Source organism: Ammodytes marinus, assembly GCF_949987685.1.
Source record: "Ammodytes marinus genome assembly, chromosome: 14".
In the NCBI taxonomy this organism is placed as follows: Eukaryota; Metazoa; Chordata; class Actinopteri; order Uranoscopiformes; family Ammodytidae; genus Ammodytes; species Ammodytes marinus.
The window spans coordinates 30059406-30081783 of NC_137218.1; the positions used below are offsets into that span (position 1 = coordinate 30059406).

The following is a 22378-nucleotide window of genomic DNA, read 5'->3' on the forward strand; positions in this document are numbered from 1 at the left end:
ATAGACTACTGCACCATCACCATCAGATATTTCATGTCACTCGACAACTGTTTGCAAACGCATAACACGATACAAAACAAGCATCCAGTTACTGTAATAGGGTTCACCGGATGCTTGCGCAACTTCAACGGATTCAAATTAGTATAGCGACAATATTACCAGTAATAACAAAAATGAAACATGCAAGAAGGGTCTTTTATGCCAAATATTTCACAATAGCCAATCCAACCAGCATATGAAGAAGAAGTGTAGTTGAGAGTTGGTACATCAACAATGAAAAACAGCATCACCTACTGCCCAAGTCCCAGCAATATAGGCTACAACGACCATAACAAACAAACAAAATGGTTTTAAAACTCCACAAAATAACGTTATCTCTTCACAGATAGACACAGCCAAAAGTAACACTCACCCATCACTTGTAGAGGAAATCCATCCTCGGATCCTATAAGCCATTCAGGCTGTTAAAATCCGTGATGTGCCATGTTCCTTCACAGGTTTAAAAAGCAGACACGGCCAGCAACATACCGGTAACTTGTTCCGCTCGGTGCTAACTGTTAGCCAGTCATAGCGTCGTAGGTACAGTCAGTGAAGTGCCGCAAAAAAACGTTGTCAGCCCATCCAGCTTATGTGTAGTATTCCTGTCGAAACTATATCTAAACTATGTTAAACGATCACCTTTAAAAAGCCACGCTAGATCGGCAGCGGGAGCAGTAGGTTGTGTGAAAGCGATGGCCACAGTAGTTCACTCACATCACAATGCTAATAGCCCACCGAAGTTTCAAACTTCGCTGATGATATCACGGGGGACTAGCGGCTGAGATATCGCTGGGCCCTGGAGGCGGGCTGTCACTACACATCAAAATCTGATTGGCTAATGAGACACGTCAGTCAAAGTTATTATCCAATAGGAGACGGCAGTTTCAATGAAAGGCTAGCAATACTTCTAGTGCAGGTCCCGCTGCTCCACATAGCTGTGATGCGTTTAGATGAGGTATGCCTGAGAAATCCAGCTCAGCCTCACAAAAAATAACTATATTCCAAAAAAAAAAATATTATTATTGTAAGGTACTGAAATTTTTTATGAAATTCAGACACATTCAAACACAAATTAATCTAATTTAAAATATATATATATATATATATTATTTGGATTTTGACAGGGCCTGCAGAGAAGGCCCTGCTGGCCCTGACGGTCCACCACTGTTTGTTTATCCTTTTTCACATACAATTAACCCTATCTATTTCATTGTTTTTCGTAAATATATGCTTATTCTAAATTAAGTGCCAGCAACACATTTAAAAAAAGTTGGGACAGGGATTTCACAGTCCACAATCCATAATATAATTAAAATATTTAGAAAATCCAGAAGAATCTCTGCACGTAAGGGGCAAGGTCATAAATTAAAATGTAATGCCCATGACCTCAGGTGGCACTGCATTAAAAATGTCATGGTGTTATAAAGGATAACACTGCATGCCATGGGCCATGGAACACCTCAGAAAACCATTGTCGGTAAACACAGTTATTCGCTACATCCACAAATGCAAGATAAGACTCTACCATGCAATGTGAAAGCCATATACAGTATCAACAACATCCACAAATGCTACAGACTTCTCTGGGCCTGGGCTCATCTGAGATGGACCGACACAAAGTGGAACAGTGTGCTGTGGTCTGACGAGTCTACATTTCAAATAGTTTTTGTAAATCATGGACAATGTGTCCTCCGGGCTCCAGAGGAAAAGGACCATCCAGATTGTTACCAATACAACGTTGAATAGCCAGCGTCTGTGATGGTATGGGGGTGGGTTAGTGCCCATGGCATTGGTAACTTACACATCTATGAGCCACCATTAATGCTGATAAGTACATTCAGGTTTTGGAACAACATGCTGCCATGTGTTGTTTAAAGAAAAGGGTGATGTAACACAGAAGTAAACATGCCCCTGTCCCAACTTTTTTGAAACATGTTGCAGGCACAACATTTAAAATGTGTTTATATTTACAAACAAACAATAAAGTGTATCAGTTTAAGCAAAAACATGTACAAATACAATGGTTTATATTGAATACACATCGAAAAGGATTAGGAAATGATCACATTCTGTTTTATTCACATTTTACATAACGTCCCAACTTTTTAAGAATTGGGGTTGTATGTGTGTGATCCTATCATGACTTTGTGACAACAATAGTGATTTTGCTATTATTAGTGATGAATAATTTTTTTGTTCTTCATATTTCTTTCGGCGGCTGTATATTTTAATTTCATTTATTGATGGAATTTGAGAGAGAGAGAGAGCGGGAACGAGAGAAAGAAAATGCCTAGTCCATGGTCACTAAAAAGAGGGCCCAGTTCACATTTGACACATGTTACATTGGCAATTTTGTGAAAAGCATTTGAGCAAAAAATTTAACAGCTTTTGAGTATGATAATAAATAAATCCCCTGTGTGGGAAATATGCTACCAACATCCTGATCAACATATTCAATCAATATTCAAGGCGCCTCCAGTGCAAGGTATGAAATTGTAGTTGACACCAGCCAAGTAAAGAAAAGAAAATAGCAGTACAGCACATGAAAATCCCTGGGTGTGTGTGTGGGGTGGGGGGGTGTGGGAGGGTTGACGGGCTGGAACTAATTTAATGCCCAAGTGACCTCACTGCAGCAAAGGCAAGTTGCACCTAATAGACTTCTTTGTGTGCGTCCACACATGTGAGCTAAAGAGGCTGTTGAGGGGTCGATCAGGCAGCAGGTGGGAACAATTAAAACTGTCATAAAGTTTGAAAAATGGATTGCAAAGCAGCGCTGAGCTGATTGGAACAGACAGTGTTGTTATTAAGGTTATTCAAAAACTAAAGCAGGGTGAATGAGTAGTTCAAATAACCCCAAACCAGCAGCTGCAGTTTGATTTCCCTGCTAATGTTTCACTTTCCAGATGCACTTCGGGAGCAGCCTTGATTAATGTAATTATTGAAGAATGCTTGTTTTATTTCTTTAGGCCTTTGCGTTTTTAAAGTTTTTTTTCCTGTGATACTGAACACTTTTATAGAAAAATCAACCATTTAGGTAGAACTGACAGTTTTAGAGTAATGCAAGTGGGAGCTAGCAGGGAGCAAATCGCATTTGAGTTTAAGTGTTTGCTTTGTTCTCTGCTGATGCGTTGGTAATTATGCATGCAGCAGTAAAAGATGAGTGTGTTTCAGTGAACATTTACGTTTATCCAATTATTTCACAATTTTTGTTCTAATTTGTTTGTTGACAAAAAATTAAGTTTAAGTTATTTTTCAGTTTCCCTTTCATGTAGTTTTTGTCTAATTCAAATATTTGAAGAATATTGGAATCTTGCAAAGATCCTGCAAGCAATTTAATTTAAATGGAGTACATCCATTTTACACAACTTAATAATTCCATCTCACTGCTCTTAAGAGGGAAATGTTGCTACATTTATTCTATAGTGATAGTTTCTACATTGCAAAGTCAAAAGTAAACAAGTGGCTCTAAAATACCTTTGAAAAAGGATCCACAGATCTTTTAGAGTTCCAAAGTGTAGGGACAAAAGCAGTCTCATTTATATTGAAATCTGGAGTGTTGAGAGTCGGTTGAGCTGAACTAGTCATTTAGTGCAGTAACACAGTGAGTAAAGCTGCTGGCTGGCAGCTGTTGCTTTAGATTGAAGCACACATCCCCCGCACAAATCACTCCCTGCTGATTATCTGTTTAAGCATTAGTCTTTTAGCTAAATCAATCATTTATCTGATTATGATATGATGATATGATGGCTGATATCTCTGTATTGAACACATGACTCATCCTGGACATGTTCTCAATTCAGAACAAAGCCCTTGTATGGCACTTCTTTCATTTATTAATATTTTATCAAAATGAGTTTTCTATACCTCCTAACATAGCAAAGGTGATACTGAGCATGTTAGTTAAATGGTTTATGTAATACTTTTTTACATTTATCTCATGGATTTGACTATACAATAAATCAATTGGGGTCTTAAATGAAAGCTGTACTAATTTTACTGATGATTTTTTCTGAATTACAGAGATTATTATATCATAATTGTTTGAGCAGATGCTAAGAAGTGGTGAATTTGTGAAGGTGAGCAGTAACTACATGAATGAATCGTTTGCAGGTCACAAAACATGAACAATGACAAGGTCAGAGGTGCAACTAATAACAGACGTAAAAACAGCAATACATCACATACACAATGACACCAAGAAATGTTTATTGGAAACATTAACAAGGTAATTAGTCTTCTGTGCAAAACCACTAAAGCCCTGAATAGAATTGCAGATCATCTGGTATGGCATTCCACTAAATTATAAATTCCATTGAATAGCAAATCTAGTCATTGCAAATATAAAATACATCATAATCCTTATGTGATACTCTTGGTAAAATAGTTTTTGGAACAGTATCTAATTTATAAATATGAACTTGTATTTTTTTATCAGAAAATAATCCCAATCAATGAATTTCCCACACAAATCAGTTAGTCTTTTTCTTCTATCTAGATGATAAATAAAGCATTGAGACACAGAGGGGATTGGTTAAAGACAGAGTGGAGAACACAGGTTAAGAGGGCTAGCCTGCTGTGTGTTTGTGCACAATGTCACAACAAACTATCTAATCTAAATGATTTTTTCTCAGCTGTTCTCAAACAGTTACATTTTAGACTAATCTGTCCACAGAATAGATTTCCAGAATACTTCAGGTATCTCCAGGTGCCCTCTGGCAAGTTGTGACAGGCAGTGTTGCTCTTTTTTGAGAGCAGAGGCTTCTTCAGCAACCCTCCCATGAAAGATATGTTGACTGAGTTTTCTTCTTATTGTGGAACCATGCACATCTGTCCCAGATGATGCAACAGAGGTCTTCAAATCTCCAGATGTAATGTTTGGGTTGGCTTTTACCTGAAAAATAACTTTTCTTGTGGTGCTTGAGGATATTTTTGAAGGAAGTCCACTTCTAGGCAGATGTTCAGTCACTCTTAAAGCTCTCCATTTGTAGATGATTTGCCTCACGGTGGACCGATGGAGCTCAAACTTTTTTTTAAATTAATTTATAGCTGTCCCCAGACACAACTCTATTCCTGAGATCCTCTGAGATTTTCTTTCCTCTTGGCATGTCTGATCTGTATGGGTTCACTTTGGTGAGCCTAAACTGACCTGGTTTTATCTCTGTTGTATCTAGTGCTGCCCAATTTCTTCCCTAAAGATCTCTCATTACATTGGTCCATTTCATCACTCAATTTGGCCCACCTGATTGTGTTTACCTGCTGGATTTCAGCCATGCAGCTCAGGGTTCACTAACTTTTGCACATACAAAAGTTGGCAAATAATTTGTTTTATTTTAGTCTTTTGACTACACAATTGATTTCCGGAAAAAAATAGTTTTGAATTGATAAACACAGACCTATTATTTAATATAAAAATACTGGTATTGATCAAAATGAATTAATAATGTTTAAACTAAATAAAATTCCAAAAGGCTCAAGAGGTTCACATACTTCAAGCAGCACTGTATTTCCCAAAATGTCAGCTTGTTTCTTTTAATTAATCAATTAATTCAAATTAATTTACTGAATGTAGGAGTATACAGTGTCGTGCAAAAGTTTGTGAACCCCTTGAGCCTTTTGGAATTTTATTTATGTTAACCATTATTAATTAATTTTTTTCAATACCAGTATTTTTTATATGAAATAACAGATGTTTGTTTATCAATTCAACATTTTTCTTTTCCAGAAATCAATTGTTAAAATAGATAAAACAAATTATTTGACAAATGTTGTATGTGCAAAAGTTTGTGAACCCTAAGCTGCATTGCTTAAATCGAGCAAGGTAAACACAATCAGGTGGGCCAAATTGATTGATGAAATAGACCAATGTAATGAGAGATCTTTAGGGAAGAAATTGGGCGCCACTAGATAAAACACGGATAAAACCAGGTCAGTTTAGGCCCACCAAACTGAACCCATACAGGTCAGACATGCTAAAAGGGAAAAAAATCTCAGAAGATCTCAGGAATAGAGTTGTGATGCTGCACATTTGTCTGGGGACAGCTATAAATTAATTCAAAAAAAGTTTGAGCTCCATCGGTCCACCGTGAGGCAAATCATCTACAAATGGAGAGCTTTAAGAGTGACTGAACATCTGCCTAGAAGTGGACTTCCTTCAAAAATATCTTCAAGCGCCACAAGAAAAGTATTTTTTTAGTTAAAAGCCAACCCACACATTACATTTAGTGATTTGCAGACCTCTCTTGCAACATCTGGGACAGATGTGCATGGTTCCACAATAAGAAGAAAACTCAGTCAACATGGCTTTCAAGGGAGGATTGCTGAAGAAGCCTCTGCTCTCAAAAAAGAACAAAACGGCTTGTCACAGCTTTGCCAGAGAGCACCTGGAGATACCTGAAGTCTTATTCTGTGGACAGATTAGTCCAAAATTGATCTGTTTGGTCATAACCAAAACCGCCATGTTTGGGCAAAAACGCAACTCTGCCTACCACCAACAGAACCTTCTCCCAAGTGAAGAATGGTGATGGCAAATGGTCTGCAAATCTCCAGATGTAATGTGTGGGTTGGCTTTTACCTGAAAAATCCCTTTTCTTGTGGTGCTTGAAGATATTTTTGAAGGAAGTCCACTTCTAGGCAGATGTTAAGTCACTCTTAAAGCTCTCCATTTGTAGATGATTTGCCTCACGGTGGGCCGATGGAGCTCAAACTTTTTTATACGAATGTATAGCTGTCCCCAGTCAAATGTGCAACATCAAAACTCTATTCCTGAGATCCTCTGAGATTGTTTCCCCTTTGAGCATGTCTGACCTGTATGGGTTCAGTTTGGTGAGCCTAAACTGACCTGGTTTTATCTTTGTTTTATCTAGTGGCGCCCAATTTCTTCCCTAAAGATCTCTCACTACATTGGTCTATTTCATCAATCAGTTTGGCCCACCTGATTGTGTTTACCTTGCTCGATTTAAGCAATGCAGCTTAGGGTTCACAAACTTTTGCACATACAACATTTGTCAAATAATTTGTTTTATCTATTTTAACAATTGATTTCTGGAAAAGAAAAATGTTGAATTGATAAACAAACATCTGTTATTTCATATAAAAAATACTGGTATTGAAACAAATGTATTAATAATGGTTAAAATAAATAAAATTCCAAAAGGCTCAAGGGGTTCACAAACTTTCGCACGACACTGTATTGTAATGCTGACAATGGTAGTTTATAACATGAATCAAGCGACAATAGAATGCAAGCTCAGATCCTTATTTACACTTGCTTTATTTATGCAGCATTTACTTATTTGAAACTTTGGCTTCTTTTATTAAAATAAAAAAGGTAACCCAGCATTACTTCTATTGTTTGAAAAATACATGTACAAGTTGTATTTAATTTACACTGGGGTTATTCAAAGATACATAGATCACATACATTTCAAGCTAAAAAAAAAAGTTTTGTCATTGATTCAAATATATTGAATCAATGACAGAACTCAAATATATTAATTGATTATTATTATAGTTGGAATTTTTTTCTGCTGATCAACCATTTGACTATAGTTTCATCCGTTTGTAACTACACACATCCACCTTGTTATCTTGCAAATAGAATCAAAAGCATAGAAACTTTTTTGTGTGGATTTGCATGTTCAGAGTCATTAAGCGACGTTAAACTAATTCTTTATAGTTGATTAAATTGTTCATGTCAAAAATCTAATTCAGCACCAGTTATTGTAATTTGATTAATTAATTTTTGCTTTTAATTTCCTTTTTTTCACTGACGTTTGAGTTTTTGCAACACGATGTTGGTGTTTCTTCGTTAAAAGTGTGGAAGTGTTTATTTGCGAAAATAATGGCTGAGACTCTAGGTTGTTCTAGCAGCACTTGGCTATTCCAAAGAGCATAATGATTGCTTTCCTGCTCTGCTGAACCTGATCCCTGTGCCTGCAGCAACACACTTCCTACTTTCTAACTTTTTTTTAGTAAGAGCTTCAGGCTCAGACATGAAAACCCAAGGGGCCATTTTTATTTTTTACTATTCTTTTTTATTTTATTGTTTACCTTTAAGTAAAGGAAGAGAATGAGCAATGGATGTAAATGTAATTCTGATTATTCCCCCTTACACTTGTGGTCATACAAATTCCGTTTTCCATGCTTTCGAGATGTGGAATGGATTTTTGGTATTTACCAAGTATTCTTAAAACACTGTCACTTCCATTCACTGCAGTGTACTATCTTCATTCTTTGCCAATCTGAATAGAAAAACAACCTTAACAAGGGACTCTTCTACTTAAAGCTGTTCCAGTTGTTCACATCACTGTTTGTTTTGACGAGTAATCCAATATCCAAACGAACACTGTGTGGAATTAGATGACTGTTTCCTGTTAAAAATACATATACACAGGGGTTTGAAGCAGAGAACATGTATTCCTCATAACTGGGGCAATAGGTTTGACCATAAAAATAAAATTGTCTCAATTGACCTTGTACGCTCCACCTGCAATTATAAAAGATTGTAAGCAGATGCCTAAATGTCCTCATTTCTTATTCTGGGGAACATATGGTGTATTGTTTGACTTGAACTTGTTATGTCAAGTGAAGGGCATGTTCACTGTTATGGTGACTGCAGTGCAGACAAGGAACATTAAGTCTAATTCAGCTTTTCATTCAATCTTCACAAAAAGCACACCACCTTGTCAGTAAGACCTTAAATCTCTTTAAATCCAAGAGCAAAGTTAGTATTAGAAGGAATGTGTTGACCAAAACAAGCCAAAGTCTGCATTTTTACAAGCTAATACAGACCCATTTTAAACCATTTTTATATTAATACTTGGGCCAATAATTCAAATTTGAATTGTTGACTGTGTTTATAAATGTGAGTGTGAATGATTGTCTAAATATGTGTTAGTCTTGTGATATACCCTATACAGGGTTTCCCCCAGAACAGTTGTTAGGCAGGCATGGTGGCAAGTATCTTTGTAGGAGGGCCAGCGGCCTACAGGAAGGGGTGGGGGATATGACCTAACATTTATATCAATGTATTTTTCAAGTTTTGGACATTGACGTTATTATATCATGATATTTCTTTACTGTGTATCCTATAGTTTGGGAGGTGTAGCCTTGCCTATCTCTTTATTTAGATACATTTAATATGTTGATAATAATAAATATTTATATATATAGGGGAGAACGGGGGAATCTGAGGCATTGGGTAATGTGAGCCACCCCCTGTATCTAGGCAACGGAAAACATTTTTGGTCATGTGAGATATATGTTTTCAAGCCCCTCTCATTTCCCCATGGCCCTGAAAGAGAGGACCTCATGGTGCTGTGGTAAGCATGTTTTTTTCACCAAAATAGGTATTTTGCATGTAAAAGTAAATGTTCTTGCTGTCAACTTAATCAACTGTTGTGCCAAAGCAAATGTATTAATGTAGAAAAACTTCTATCATACGTGTTGATGAACTACCAACATATAAAAACCATGTGATGATATTAGCTAAAGATTAGCCTGAAATGCTAAGAGAGGTAGTTTTTTCTCAAATTGTGGTGGTGGGGGAAAGTGAGCCAAATGCTGTGGGGGAAAGTGAGCCACTGTCTCACTTTCCCCCACCATGAGGCACAAGTTAAGTTTAGTCTTAAACATATTTTAATGTAATATTACATAACATATGTTTTATTTTAATGTCATACACATTGTAGAAAAGCCATCATGCCAAGGAAATACACCAGGAAGACGACCTGGGGCAACCACACGGAAAAAGCACCTTCTCATCTTTCCCTGTAACCTTCAGGGCTGGAATGTAGAGTAGGCCTAGTTGTAGAGTATGACAGGCTGATGTTATAATCCAGTTGGGTCTTCTCCTGTGTTCTGAGTCCCAGGCTGTTCTCGCTGGTTCTGATTTTCCTATGCTTTGATCCCCAGACACTAGCTGGCTCTAAGGGTCCTGTGTTCTCACCCCCAGACTGGGTTCTATCTTTCATTTGAATCTTATTAAAACCTTTTGAATTATAATATGTCGTATTTGATTTTGTTCAGAGTTACTTTCAAGTGTTTAGAAAATTTGCTTTGCTTAATTGACCGAACCCCATCATTCTTTTACTAGTCCGACATTAGTTCTGGAATGTGTGGCTAGCTTTCAGGATTCTTACTGTTACAATATGTGTTGTTATGGTAGTTTCAGAGTGGAAAAAGTAAGTGGATCAGTTTACCCCACAGCTGGGGTAAAGTGAGCCACATGACAACTTTTTTTAAAACAATCATATTTTCACTGCCCTTTGTCTTGAAAAAATTCTGCTAATGCCCATTTCTATGAAACATCCTGAATTAATGGGAAATGTGTAAATTTGAGTGATAAATAATTTCAGCTCGCTTAGAGGGGAGCAAATGTAAAAAGTGGCTCAGATTACCCCGTTCTCCCCTATATATATATATGTGTATATATGTATATATATGTGTATATATATATATATATATATATATATATATATATATATATATATATATATATATATATATATATATATATATATATACACACACATACATACATATATGGTGGGGGAAAGTGAGACAGTGGCTCACTTTCCCCCACAGCATTTGGCTCACTTTCCCCCACCACCACAATTTGAGAAAAAACTGCCTCTCTTAGCATTTCAGGCTAATCTTTAGCTAATATCATCACATGGTTTTTATATGTTGGTAGTTCATCAACACGTATGATATAAGTTTTTCTACATTAATACATTTGCTTTGGCACAACAGTTGATTAAGTTGACAGCAAGAAAATTTACTTTTACATGCAAAATACCTATTTTGGTGAAAAAAACATGCTTACCACAGCACCATGAGGTCCTCTCTTTCAGGGCCATGGGGATATGAGAGGGGCTTGAAAACATATATCTCACATGACCAAAAATGTTTTCCGTTGCCTAGATACAGGGGGTGGCTCACCATTACCAATGCCTCAGATTCCCCCGTTCTCCCCTATATATATAAATATTTATTATTATCTATATATATATATATATATATATATATATATATATATATATATATATATATATATATATATATATATATATAGTAAATGGTATGTGTCCTTATCCAACAGAGACATGGTAGAGTTGCATGCATTCTTAACACCAAAGGTCCTGATATTAACATTAGGTTTAACTACAAACTTCTCTATGCTTGGCATGGTGTGCAACAACAGTTGCTCTCTTGGCTTTTTCTCAATGTTCTTTTCTTTCAAGCTTATATGTGCTTTAAACTGAGGAAACGCATACATGGATGGATGGATGGATGGATGGATGGATGGATAGATTGATAGATGCTGCTGCTGCTGATCCAGGTTATATTTTTCCTCTGGTGAGGCAATTGATACATAGTTAAATGTTGGCAGAGAGAGAAGTGTGGCTTTTGATTGGTGAATATGTTCCTGGCTTCATGTCTTGCTAATGCTGTGTCCTGGTTAGCACACTTTCTCCTCCTTCTCTATCTGTTTGGCTCTGCAGCCCCTAAATCTACTTTCTGTCTCATCATATGATGCAAGTTCTCCAATACACAATGATTCTATACAATGCTAACCATGGTTAAAGGATAAGACTATGAGCTGGACAGAGAAAAACAACATTATGAAGTTTGGACAGGCACTCAAGATGGTTTGTCACAATGACCTCAAAATTAAGTCAAGTATCAATCAAGTTACAAGTCTATGAAACCAAGAAGACCATCTTCTGTTGAAAAATACTAACCAAGGGGCTGGAGTGGGCAGAATTTAATTATACAATAGCTATCTATCCTTGTGTTAAATTTTGAAAGCGAAAGGCAATGCATGTAAAGGCAATGCATGAAAAAGTATTCCAAGTGATCTAATGGATGATAGTTGATTGCTGTCCATAACCTCTCCCAGACCAGGCAGGTCTAATCCAGACAAGCAGTCAGTTAAGAAAGGTCATTGATTGGTGCCTCAGCTGCCCTTTGCTAGTGGAGCAGCCTGCTCTCATTGATCACTTACATAAGTGCTATTTGGAAATGATGATTTATGCTGTCCCTCAGTAAACAGGATTAGCTCAATGAATCACATTTACAGATTAGTTTGTCTTCTCTTATTGATCATCCTTTTTGATGCTGCTGAATGATCAATGCAAACATGTTTATGCACGGCAAATCCTTTTCCAAAAATCAGCATTGACGGCAGAAATAATCTTTTAATCTGGGATATTCTGATTTTGGGAGGAAGTTTTTTTTTAGGGGATTGGTTTAGGGCAAGTGGCTTTCATGATAATGGTATTTTAACTGGCTGACATCAAATCCACCCATATATTAAGTTAGATTATACAGTATGGGATATAGGAAAGTGTTGGTACTTCTGCTAACTTCAATATGTCAGTGATTCTTGAGAAGAGGGACACAAGACCGTCTTTCAATAGTGACTGCTGTTATGTTTAAAAGTCAAAATATTTAAAATTGTAATTGTTATTAGGGATTAAGAACAGAATGTCTGGAGTACAATTATCCCCTTAAATTTAATTGTATCCTTATTATGTCAAATATATGACAATTATCTTCTCACAACGTCCAAAACAGTGTGTCCACAGAGAAGGGTTCAATGCAATAAAACCTATTTAAAAAAAGTACTTTAATGGGACGCTCCGGTGGCTTAGTCGATACCATATTGGCCCCGGCCTTCGTTGCAGTGGTCACGGGTTCAAATCCAACCCGTGGACCTTTACTGCAGGTCATCCCCCCTCTTTCTCTGTGTGGTGGGACACTTTTTGTCAACACCGTCAGACAATCCTTTAGAAAGTAATAAAATCGGGTAAAATAAGGGGCAGCTGTCACTATGAAGGACCTCTTGTCACATTCTACCTCTGCAGAGTACAGTATAGTCAGACAGGCTCTGATAAGTGTTGTAGTTTTTGAATATTTTACATTCCAAATCTTGAAAGTCTTGCGTCACAACCACGATACGTCAACACCGACTTACAATTTATGAAAATGTCTTTTGAAATGTTTCGATAATTTTATTTTTCTGAAGTAGTTCATACTAGCACCAATCATCAACAGAAAAACCAAATGGCTACTAGATAAATTCCATTTGTTTTGTTTAGGAAACATTAAATATGTCAACACCATCAGATGTCAACTCTGTCAGATTTCCTGTCTGACGGTGGTGACAGGCCAATGACGGAGTTGACATTCAATGTGAAGGCATCATATTTATTTATTGATATACAAAATGAGGCGATTTGGTGTGAGTCTGTTAGAGCAAGTCTGATTGAAAGTCTGACTGTTATGTGAATCTTGAATTAACGCTCAAACAATAATATGCTGTTATAAAATCACTATTATTGATTATTGATGGTTAAAATGACTACATCTGGGTTTTTGTCACCACTGTCAGATATGTCAAATCCATAAGATATACTTGTCAACTCCGTCAGATATGTGTCAACTCTGTCAGATTTATATTATTTTGATAATATTGCATAATGATATTTCATAGTTGTGGAGGAATGGATTTCATAGTTGTGGATGAATGGATGGTCATATGTGAAAATCTAAGAAGTCACCTAATATGTGTTTTGAAATTTGAAACACATCTTGATTGCTGTTAATTTTAAAGTAAAAATTATATTACACAGTTCAACTGAAGAACATAGAGGAAAATTGATAACATATACATTTTGAAAATATTTTTTGTGGCCTCTGTCAGTCTTATATATTTATGAATATTTGTGATCACTATACATCTCATGGGTCTAGCATAAATTGAGGGAAAATGTATTTGTGTTTTTGGTGTCTGACGGTGTTGACACAAAATAAGGAATGGCAAGGTAAAAGCCCATTTTGATAAAAAGGACAAAAGCTGGGAGGTTGTGTCAAAGCTTAGCTCAGTAGCTTAGTATATGTTGGATACATACATGTAATCTAATTTGCCTAAACATAGGGTTTGTATTTTTTCAACATTGCACCCTGTTTTGTACCACTTCTCAAGAATCACTGATGTTCTAGACCAGGGATTCCCAAAGTGGTGCGCGAGCTGCCGCTAGAGGGTGCGCGAGATGAAAAATGTAATGGCGGTCTGATCATTACATAATCCGTATTGGACCGAATGGGGGTTTTCCCCGGGAAATAGGTCGTAAAAAGTCGGGTCGTTTTATATTCGGGGTCTCATATTCAGCTCCAGTAATGGGCTGCCCGTTACCAGAGCGATCATTCAGCTTAAGCGCCTGTGTCCAACTTGTGTTTATTTAATTTTTTTATCGGGTGGAACACTGGCTGTGCTCTCGGAAGCAGCCGGGGCGTTTGTGCGCTGGGAGAGAGCCTGACGTCTATCTGTAGATAGAACTCACATTTATTTTCAAAGTGGCAGTTCCCATGCTGTTGGAAACTATTTAATAAGGTCTGTTTGAGAAGAACTCCCAGATAAATTCATTGAGGGGTTGATCAACTAAACTAAACGTTTGCGCGTATAAAAACGTGTGTAAACAGGATTTTACCCGCATAAAAACGTTGTCATGTGGCTCACTTTACCCCAGCTGTGGGGTAAACTGATCCACTTACTTTTTCCACTCTGAAATTACCATAACAACACAAATTGTAACAGTAAGAATCCTGAAAGCTAGCCACACATTCCAGAACTAATGTCGGACTAGTTAAAGAATGATGGGGTTTGGTCAATTAAGCAAAGCAAATTTTCTAAACACTTGAAAGTAACTCTGAACAAAATCAAATACAACATATTATAATTCAAAAAGGTTTTAATAAGATTCAAATGAAAGATAGAACCAGTTAGATTAGAACACAGTCTGGGGTCAGAACACAGGACCATTAGAGCCAGCTAGTGTCTGGGGGTCAAAGCATAGGAAAATCAGAACCAGCGAGAACAGCCTGGGACTCAGAACACAGGAGAAGACCCAACTGGATTATAACATCAGCCTGTCACACTCTAGAACTAGGCCTACTCTACATTCCAGCCCTGAAGGTTACAGGGACAGATGAGAAGGTGCTCTTTCCGTGTGGTTGCCCCAGGTCGTCTTCCTGGTGTATTACCTTGGCATGATGGCTTTTCTACAATGTGTATGACATTAAAATAAAACATATGTTATGTAATATTACATTAAAATATGTTTAAGACTAAACTTAACTTGTGCCTCATGGTGGGGGAAAGTGAGACAGTGGCTCACTTTCCCCCACAGCATTTGGCTCACTTTCCCCCACCACCACAATTTGAGAAAAAACTACCTCTCTTAGCATTTCAGGCTAATCTTCAGTTATCAGCATCACATGGTTTCATATGTTGGTAGTTCATCAACACGTATGATAGAAGTTTTTCTACGTGAATACATTTGCTTTGGCACAACAGTTGATTAAGTTGACAGCAAGAAAATTTACTTTTACATGCAAAATACCTATTTTGGTGAAAAAAACATGCTTACCACAGCACCATGAGGTCCTCTCTGTCAGGGCCATGGGGAAATGAGAGGGGCTTTGAAACATATATCTCACATGACCAAAAATGTTTTCCGTTGCCTAGATACAGGGGGTGGCTCACATTACCCGATGCCTCAGATTCCCCCGTTCTCCCCTATATATTTTTTTTATTTTTTATTTTTTTAGTATGTGTGTTTGATATTAACATCATATTATGCAAATGTAAGTTATTATACAAAAAAGGGAATACAATGTTTTGGTCTGGATAGTTAATAGCCTAATAATTGAATCAGTTCATCCGAGATTAACCTATCACTCGGTATTGAGTTTATTTAAAAACATTTGGAAATGGGGCTGCCCTCAGTCGCCCATGCACTGTGTATAGTCTATTTCAGCCTTGTCTTTGGAAAAAAATATAGCTGGACAACAGAGTTCTTCTGCTTCGTTCCTCTCACATTCATTATATTACAGAGAAATATGTCCCATAAAAGAAAAAAAGCACCAAGCCCATCCCAGAGGACCCTGAATTATATATTTTTTTATATTTATATTAATATTTTTATGGAAAATCCATGTGTCTTTCTTCAATAGCTTCTAATTTATCCGACCCAATGTCTCCAAATCATTTGTTCACACAAAATTCCTCAGATTTAGCCTCTTAATTTTCCTCTGATAGTGCACCAGATCAGTGTTAATTTTGGCAGCAAATTCTGATTTAGTCTTAGTCTTAGTCTTTTGAATATCACACCATTTAGTCTTAGTCCTATTCTAGTCATCTAAAATAGTTTAGTCTTAGTCTAGTCTAGTCTATTAAATATAAGCAGATTTTAGTTTGACTAAATCTACAGCGGACTTCGTCGACTAAGTGTTTTTCTTCATTGAATGGTATTAAGGTTTGAATATGCAATACAGACACAGATTTAATGGTTGTAATACAAAACATGTATTCTATTTCATTAGTAATAATCTCACATAAAATCAGTGTACCTCACTGGATAGGGGGGAGGGGGGGCTTTAAGAGCCTGTGCCCAGGGGTCCATTATCTCATGATCTGTCTATGAACCAACTGGATTCCACAATCGTTTTCCTTTTTGCGGGGAGCATGCACAAGCATTATTTATAAAAAAAAATAAAATAAAGAAAATATTTTAAAAAAGTGGGGGGCCCCACACTTGGTCTTGAAACGGGCCCCGAGATCGTTAAGGCCGCCCCTGGGCAGCAGCAGCACGCAGTTGAGGTGCTGATAAATTTGAGCAACTGCGCCTTCCTTTAAGCAACACTGCTGCCGCTGTGTGTTTTCGGACTTCTTTTGCATCAAAGCCTTTTAGATAATACAATTAGAGGTTTTAATTGAACGCTGTCCATGCGTCGGAGTTGATTGTAACTTAAAAACAGAAACTAACGGACTGAGGCGGCAGTTTCACATGGCTCTGTGTATTCAAACTCGAGACAGAGCCTACTACAAACAGATCGCGGAACTTAGCCGTTCCCCTAGACATCGTTAACGGGCAGGATATCCCTGACTATCATTTTGTCCATCAAACCGCAGAGTTTTTCTGCACAGCGGCTCACTCCACCCGCTCACACCTGCGCGGTCTCCCGTCGATTTTCACCGACACAGGGAGGGTTGCATTCGCTGCTTTGCACTGATTGGATTTCTTCCCAACTTGTCCCACAAAAAGAGTAGTTCTGATTGGATCTCTTCTCCATTCGTCCCGCCCTAACAGTTTCGTCTAGTTCCTATTCGTAGACTATAGTGTCAGTTAAATTAGTCTCAGTCTTCGTCATCACATCTGCCTTTTTATTTAGTTTTTATTTAGTTTACGTCCGTGAAAAAGGTTCGTAGACGAATATTTTTCGTCATAGTCTTAGTCTACGAAATTAACACTGCACCAGATTCATGCATTTCACTTTAAAAAGGTAAAAAAAAATCTCCCGGGGGGCCATACCCCCGGACCCCCCTAGGTGAGTCAGGATCTCGGCTGGCTAATTCATTAAGCTGGACATTGGAGGCACTAGCGGATGAACTGGGTGTGTGAATGACATTTAACAATAGGCCTAGTCCAGTGCTTCTCAATTATTTTCTGTCATGCCCCCCCTAGGGGACAGAAATTTTTTCGCGCCCCCCCTAAATTGAAATACTATTGAGAACCTGAGATAACTTCTGCAGCAAAAACATTCAAAGTTCAGTTTATTAGCTCAATTTGTAACATTTAAACAAGACTGCTCAGTCTGTGTGAATCTCAGGACAGAGAAACAAGAGCAAATGATTCACTGAGGTTTGCATTTCATTCAAAACATTTTTAAACTGTAAACATAGTTAAGGTGGTGTTTTTTTATTATTATAGGCCAATAGGCCTTCTGTCATGCGATAACCAATAATTCATTAACGTTATTATTAGTCTACTTGCTTGATTTCTTTTTAAATAACCTACAGAGACACTTGGAGACACATGTGGACATTTATTTACTGCAAATCGCGGCCTTTCGCACGGATATGGCCATACACAAGCACACATAGCGCTTGCTAGCACTTAAAAAAACAAAAAAAAACTATTTTTTATTACTATTTTTTATTTTTTTGTCAGTTGGAAATTAAGGCAGCCCGCGCCCCCCCTGACAACTCACGGCGCCCCCCCAGGGGGGCGCGCCCCACCATTTGAGAAGCACTGGCCTAGTCAATCATTTGGCCATGATAACATTGGAGAGGGGGGCCCTAATCAAATTCGGCTTAGGGCCCCATGAAGGCTTGGGCCGGCTCTGCTCCCCGGTTATTATTTTAGCCATCAAACCAGAGTTTTTCTGTGTGGCGGCTGACACCGGCGATGTCTCACTGTGAATTTCGCCGTTACCCACCACAGAGTTCCACGCCAGGTTTCACCAGGTGAATCGCTGCTTCGCTCACGCAAGGCTTTTGTGTTTGGATCTGGCTTGTACGAGTGTTTTTAACTTTACGCTGAATAAAGCATTGCACTGCACTCTTTTTCATCCAGTTTAAAAAATTGCTCCCACACTGGACTCTGCACACACCTTACAGAAATGCTCCTGCAGTGAGCTCACGAACAGACGTGAACTCGAATACACGGTTACGTTTCTCTTTAATCCCGTTTACAAACGCGCTACTCTTTAACAAATATTTCGTCAGTAGTTTGTAGTCAATATTTGGTAACTGAACATGATTAATTTTGCCGTTTCGATGGCCGAACTTTCGGTGAATCCCTAAAATGTAGGGCTATGCTTTCAACTATTGTTACAATATAATAATTTGCATATAAACAGTTAAACAAAGCCTGAAAGGTAATGAAAATACCAAAATAAATAAATGAGCATAATAATCTTGTGGCAGTTCAAATGTATGTATTTTTTTTACCAAATCATAAAGTATCCGTTTGGAGGGGGCCCGAAAAAATGCGGTATGCCTAGTGTAATCTTTCCACTTAATCCGGGCCTGGGCACAACCCTAATTTCATCTACCTTCTCTAACATGTTTGAACCCGTTGTCATTTGCGTATTAACGCTTAGTTCATCACATGCAAAACGTCCACCAAACAAAAGTGCAATTTTCTTAGAATGCTCGTGCAATTTAGCACTCTTTATTTCGGATTTCAGTACAACCCCAATTCCGAAAAAATGGGACGTTATGTAAAATGTGAATAAAACCAAATTTGATCATTTCCAAATCCCTTTCTACGTGTATTCAATGAATAACAATACAAACACATCATATGTATTTGTTTAAACTGATAAACTTTATTGTTTTTTGTAAATATACACACATTAATTGTTGACATTTTGAAAGCAAAATTATTTCCCATTCTTGAAATACAATTTCAGTTGCTCAACATTCCGGGGTCTCCATTGTGATATGTTGGGCTTCATAATGCACCAGACATTTTCAACGCGAGACAGGTATGGACTTTTTTTTTTTTTTTTTTTTAACCTTTATTTATACAGGTAAATCCCATTGAGTCTGAAGACTCCCACGTTACCATTCACACACACATTCATACACAGATAGCAGGCTAACTATCAACATTCACACGAGGCAAGGTGGGTGAAGTGTCTTTCCCAAGGACACAACAACTATGACACAGGTGGCAGGGCGGGGATCGAACCTCCAACCCTTTGATTATCGGCCGACCTGCTCTACCACCTGAGCCACAGTCGCCCCAAACTTGCCAGTCTAGTACCTGCACTCTGTTCCTACAAAGCCAAGCAGTATTAAGACGTGCAGAATGTGGCTCAGTATTGTCTTGCTTAAATAAGCAGGGACGTCCCTGAAAAAGGCGTTGTCTGGATGGCAGCATGTTGCTCCAAAACCTGTATGTACTTTTCAGCATTAATGGTGCCTTCACAGATGTGCAAGTAACCCATGCCATGGGCACTAACCTACCCCTATACCATCACAAATGCTGGCTAACAATCTGGATGGTCCTTTTCCTCTGGAGCCCGGAGGACACAACGTCCATGATTTACAAAAACTATTTGAAATGTAGACTCGTCAGACCACAGCACACTGTTCCACTTTGAGTCAGTCCATCTCAGTTGAGCCCAGGCCCAGAGAAGTCTGCAGCATTTGTGGATTTTGTTGACATATGGCTTTCACTTTGCATAGTGGAGTCTTAACTTGCATTTGTGGATGTAGCGACGAACTGTGTTTACCAACAATAGTTTTCTGAAGTGTTCCATGGCCCATGTAGTGAGATCTTTTATAAAATGCTGTTCTTTTTTTAATGCAGTTCCACCTGAGGTCATGGGCATTACATTTTAATTTTGGACCTTGTCCCTTACATGCAGAGATTTTTAATTATATAATGGATTGTAGATGGTGTAAATATTAAATTCCTCGCAGGAATATTGTTTTAAAACTGTTGGAATGTTTTCCTTTGCAGTTCTTCCCAAAGTAGTCAGCATCACCTTATTATTGCTTGTGAAGACTGAATCATTAAGGGATGCCACTTTATATCCATTCATAATAATATCACCTGTTTCCAGTTAACATGGAAACTGGAAACCATTCTACTGTCAGCAGTTCACAGTTCAAAACGTCCACTGTAATCAGCTTGAGTTAAGTGAAAACATTCCTGAGGCTGAGCTTTTTTAAAGATTAATCTTTTTACACTTCCCAAATGTTTTTACAGTGTATGTCTGCTGGACAAATTAACATGAATTAAAGCTGTGGCAAATAATGTTTTTTATGAAAAGGTTTACATTTTTACAACTGTTAAAGTGCCCGTATGAGCACTGAGATGGATTTGTTCGCTGCAATTATTCCTCCTTTTCACACAGGCATTTGAGTTCCCCTCCAAATGATTAAATCCAGCGGGTCTCTCCCAAAGGTATTATTAATATCTTAGAATTAATGGCCAGTATGAACAGGACGTTTTCACTGCATATATGGGCACCTGAGTTTTGTTTAAAGAGGATTGTGAAACATTGTGAACCTATCCTTTAACTTCTATATCTTGTCATGATTGCTTATTTTGTAAGCAGTACAAAATGTATAAGCCTGTCGCATCGAAAGTTCCTGAGCTCAGAATCTAGATTGAGTTATACATCTATCATATTACCAAGCTGGCTCTGGAACAGGCTTTAAGCTGATTTACCACCAACAATCACAATAGCAGAAACCCTCTGCTCTCCCGGCCTTGGAAGCTTTACAATCTTTGTTCACTGACCAAAAGATGGTTGTTGGCTTGGGTCACTGGATCAACTATAATTCAATTTGGAGATGAGGGACTGTGCAAACATTTGTCTGGTAGCATCAGCCCCCAGCTCCTAAATCAGCATTGGTATACTGCTGATCATCATGGTATTACACTCTATATTTTTATATAGTTATTCCAACTGCATCCAATCGTCCAGGCCTATGCCCGTCGCCATCTTGTCAGATTTTGACTCTGCCTCATTTCCTCTTACCAAAAAAGGGCATTGATGTGACGTTGGGGGGAGGGGAGATACGCCCATCTAGCTGGCGTATAGCTCCGAGGCGAAGTGAGGGCCAGCGGCTAGCTGTCACTCAAGAAGCCCCTAATTATTCATACATTTTACCTCCAATTTAATAAAAACTAGCCTGGTACAAAAAAATCCCCCCCCCCCCAGTGTTGTCATGGAGATATGACCTAAACATACAGACTATAATGTTCGTTTTATACCAGGCCTTGTAACAGGCCTACATGGGAGTCAATGATAAATTGCTCTGTTTTGAAACCTCCCCCTAGTGGCCACTCTGTGAAATGCATTTTTTGTCACTTCCGCATTGGATGCTGGTAGAACCCGCTGTGGTTGGGGCTTGGATCTGACATTGGTTCCAGGGTCGTACCTAATAAAATAGGCCCCCAGGGGCCCCAAGAAGGTTTTCAGGAATAGCACGACGCAGGACAGAGCTAGGAGCATGAAACTTTTTTGGGAAGATGTATCGGCTCAAGGCCGAACCGGAAGTCAGCTATTGGGTTCATACAAATCACCATTTTCAGACGTTTCAAATGTTAAAGAAAGTCTCCTAGAGCTGCGCTCTCCGAAGAGGAGACTGCGGTCATTCAGAGTACTGAGGTCGGCCGGGCGGCGGTGCGAGGGCCCGATTATCACTGCTCGCAGCTTTAATTACAACTGTAGCGAACAAGTTTAGGCAGCTGGAGCTAGATTAAATTAGTTCAAATATAACCCTGCTGCTTTATGGATAATGTGTTCTCTGCATGTTCTGAGTAGTTTATGTGTGTAGTCTTGGCCAAAGATTTATTCACCCCAAAAAAACACCAACCATTGAATTTTTTCACTTTGTGCAGTTAAAACTGGGCCTTGTCTTCTGTTTTCACGAGTTCTACGCGGTGAAATAAGAGGACAGAAAGCTTGTAATTTGCAATACTTGTAACCCTAAGCTCACACCGAAACGTTAATGAACGTTAGTGGC

General features: G+C 38.2%; 1 protein-coding gene across 2 annotated transcripts in view; it reads left to right on the forward strand.

Moving 5' to 3' along the window:
• hlcs (holocarboxylase synthetase (biotin-(proprionyl-CoA-carboxylase (ATP-hydrolysing)) ligase)) overlaps positions 1–22378 on the forward strand; it is a 153987-nt gene that overhangs the window by 63314 nt on the left and 68295 nt on the right. The window lies entirely within an intron of this gene.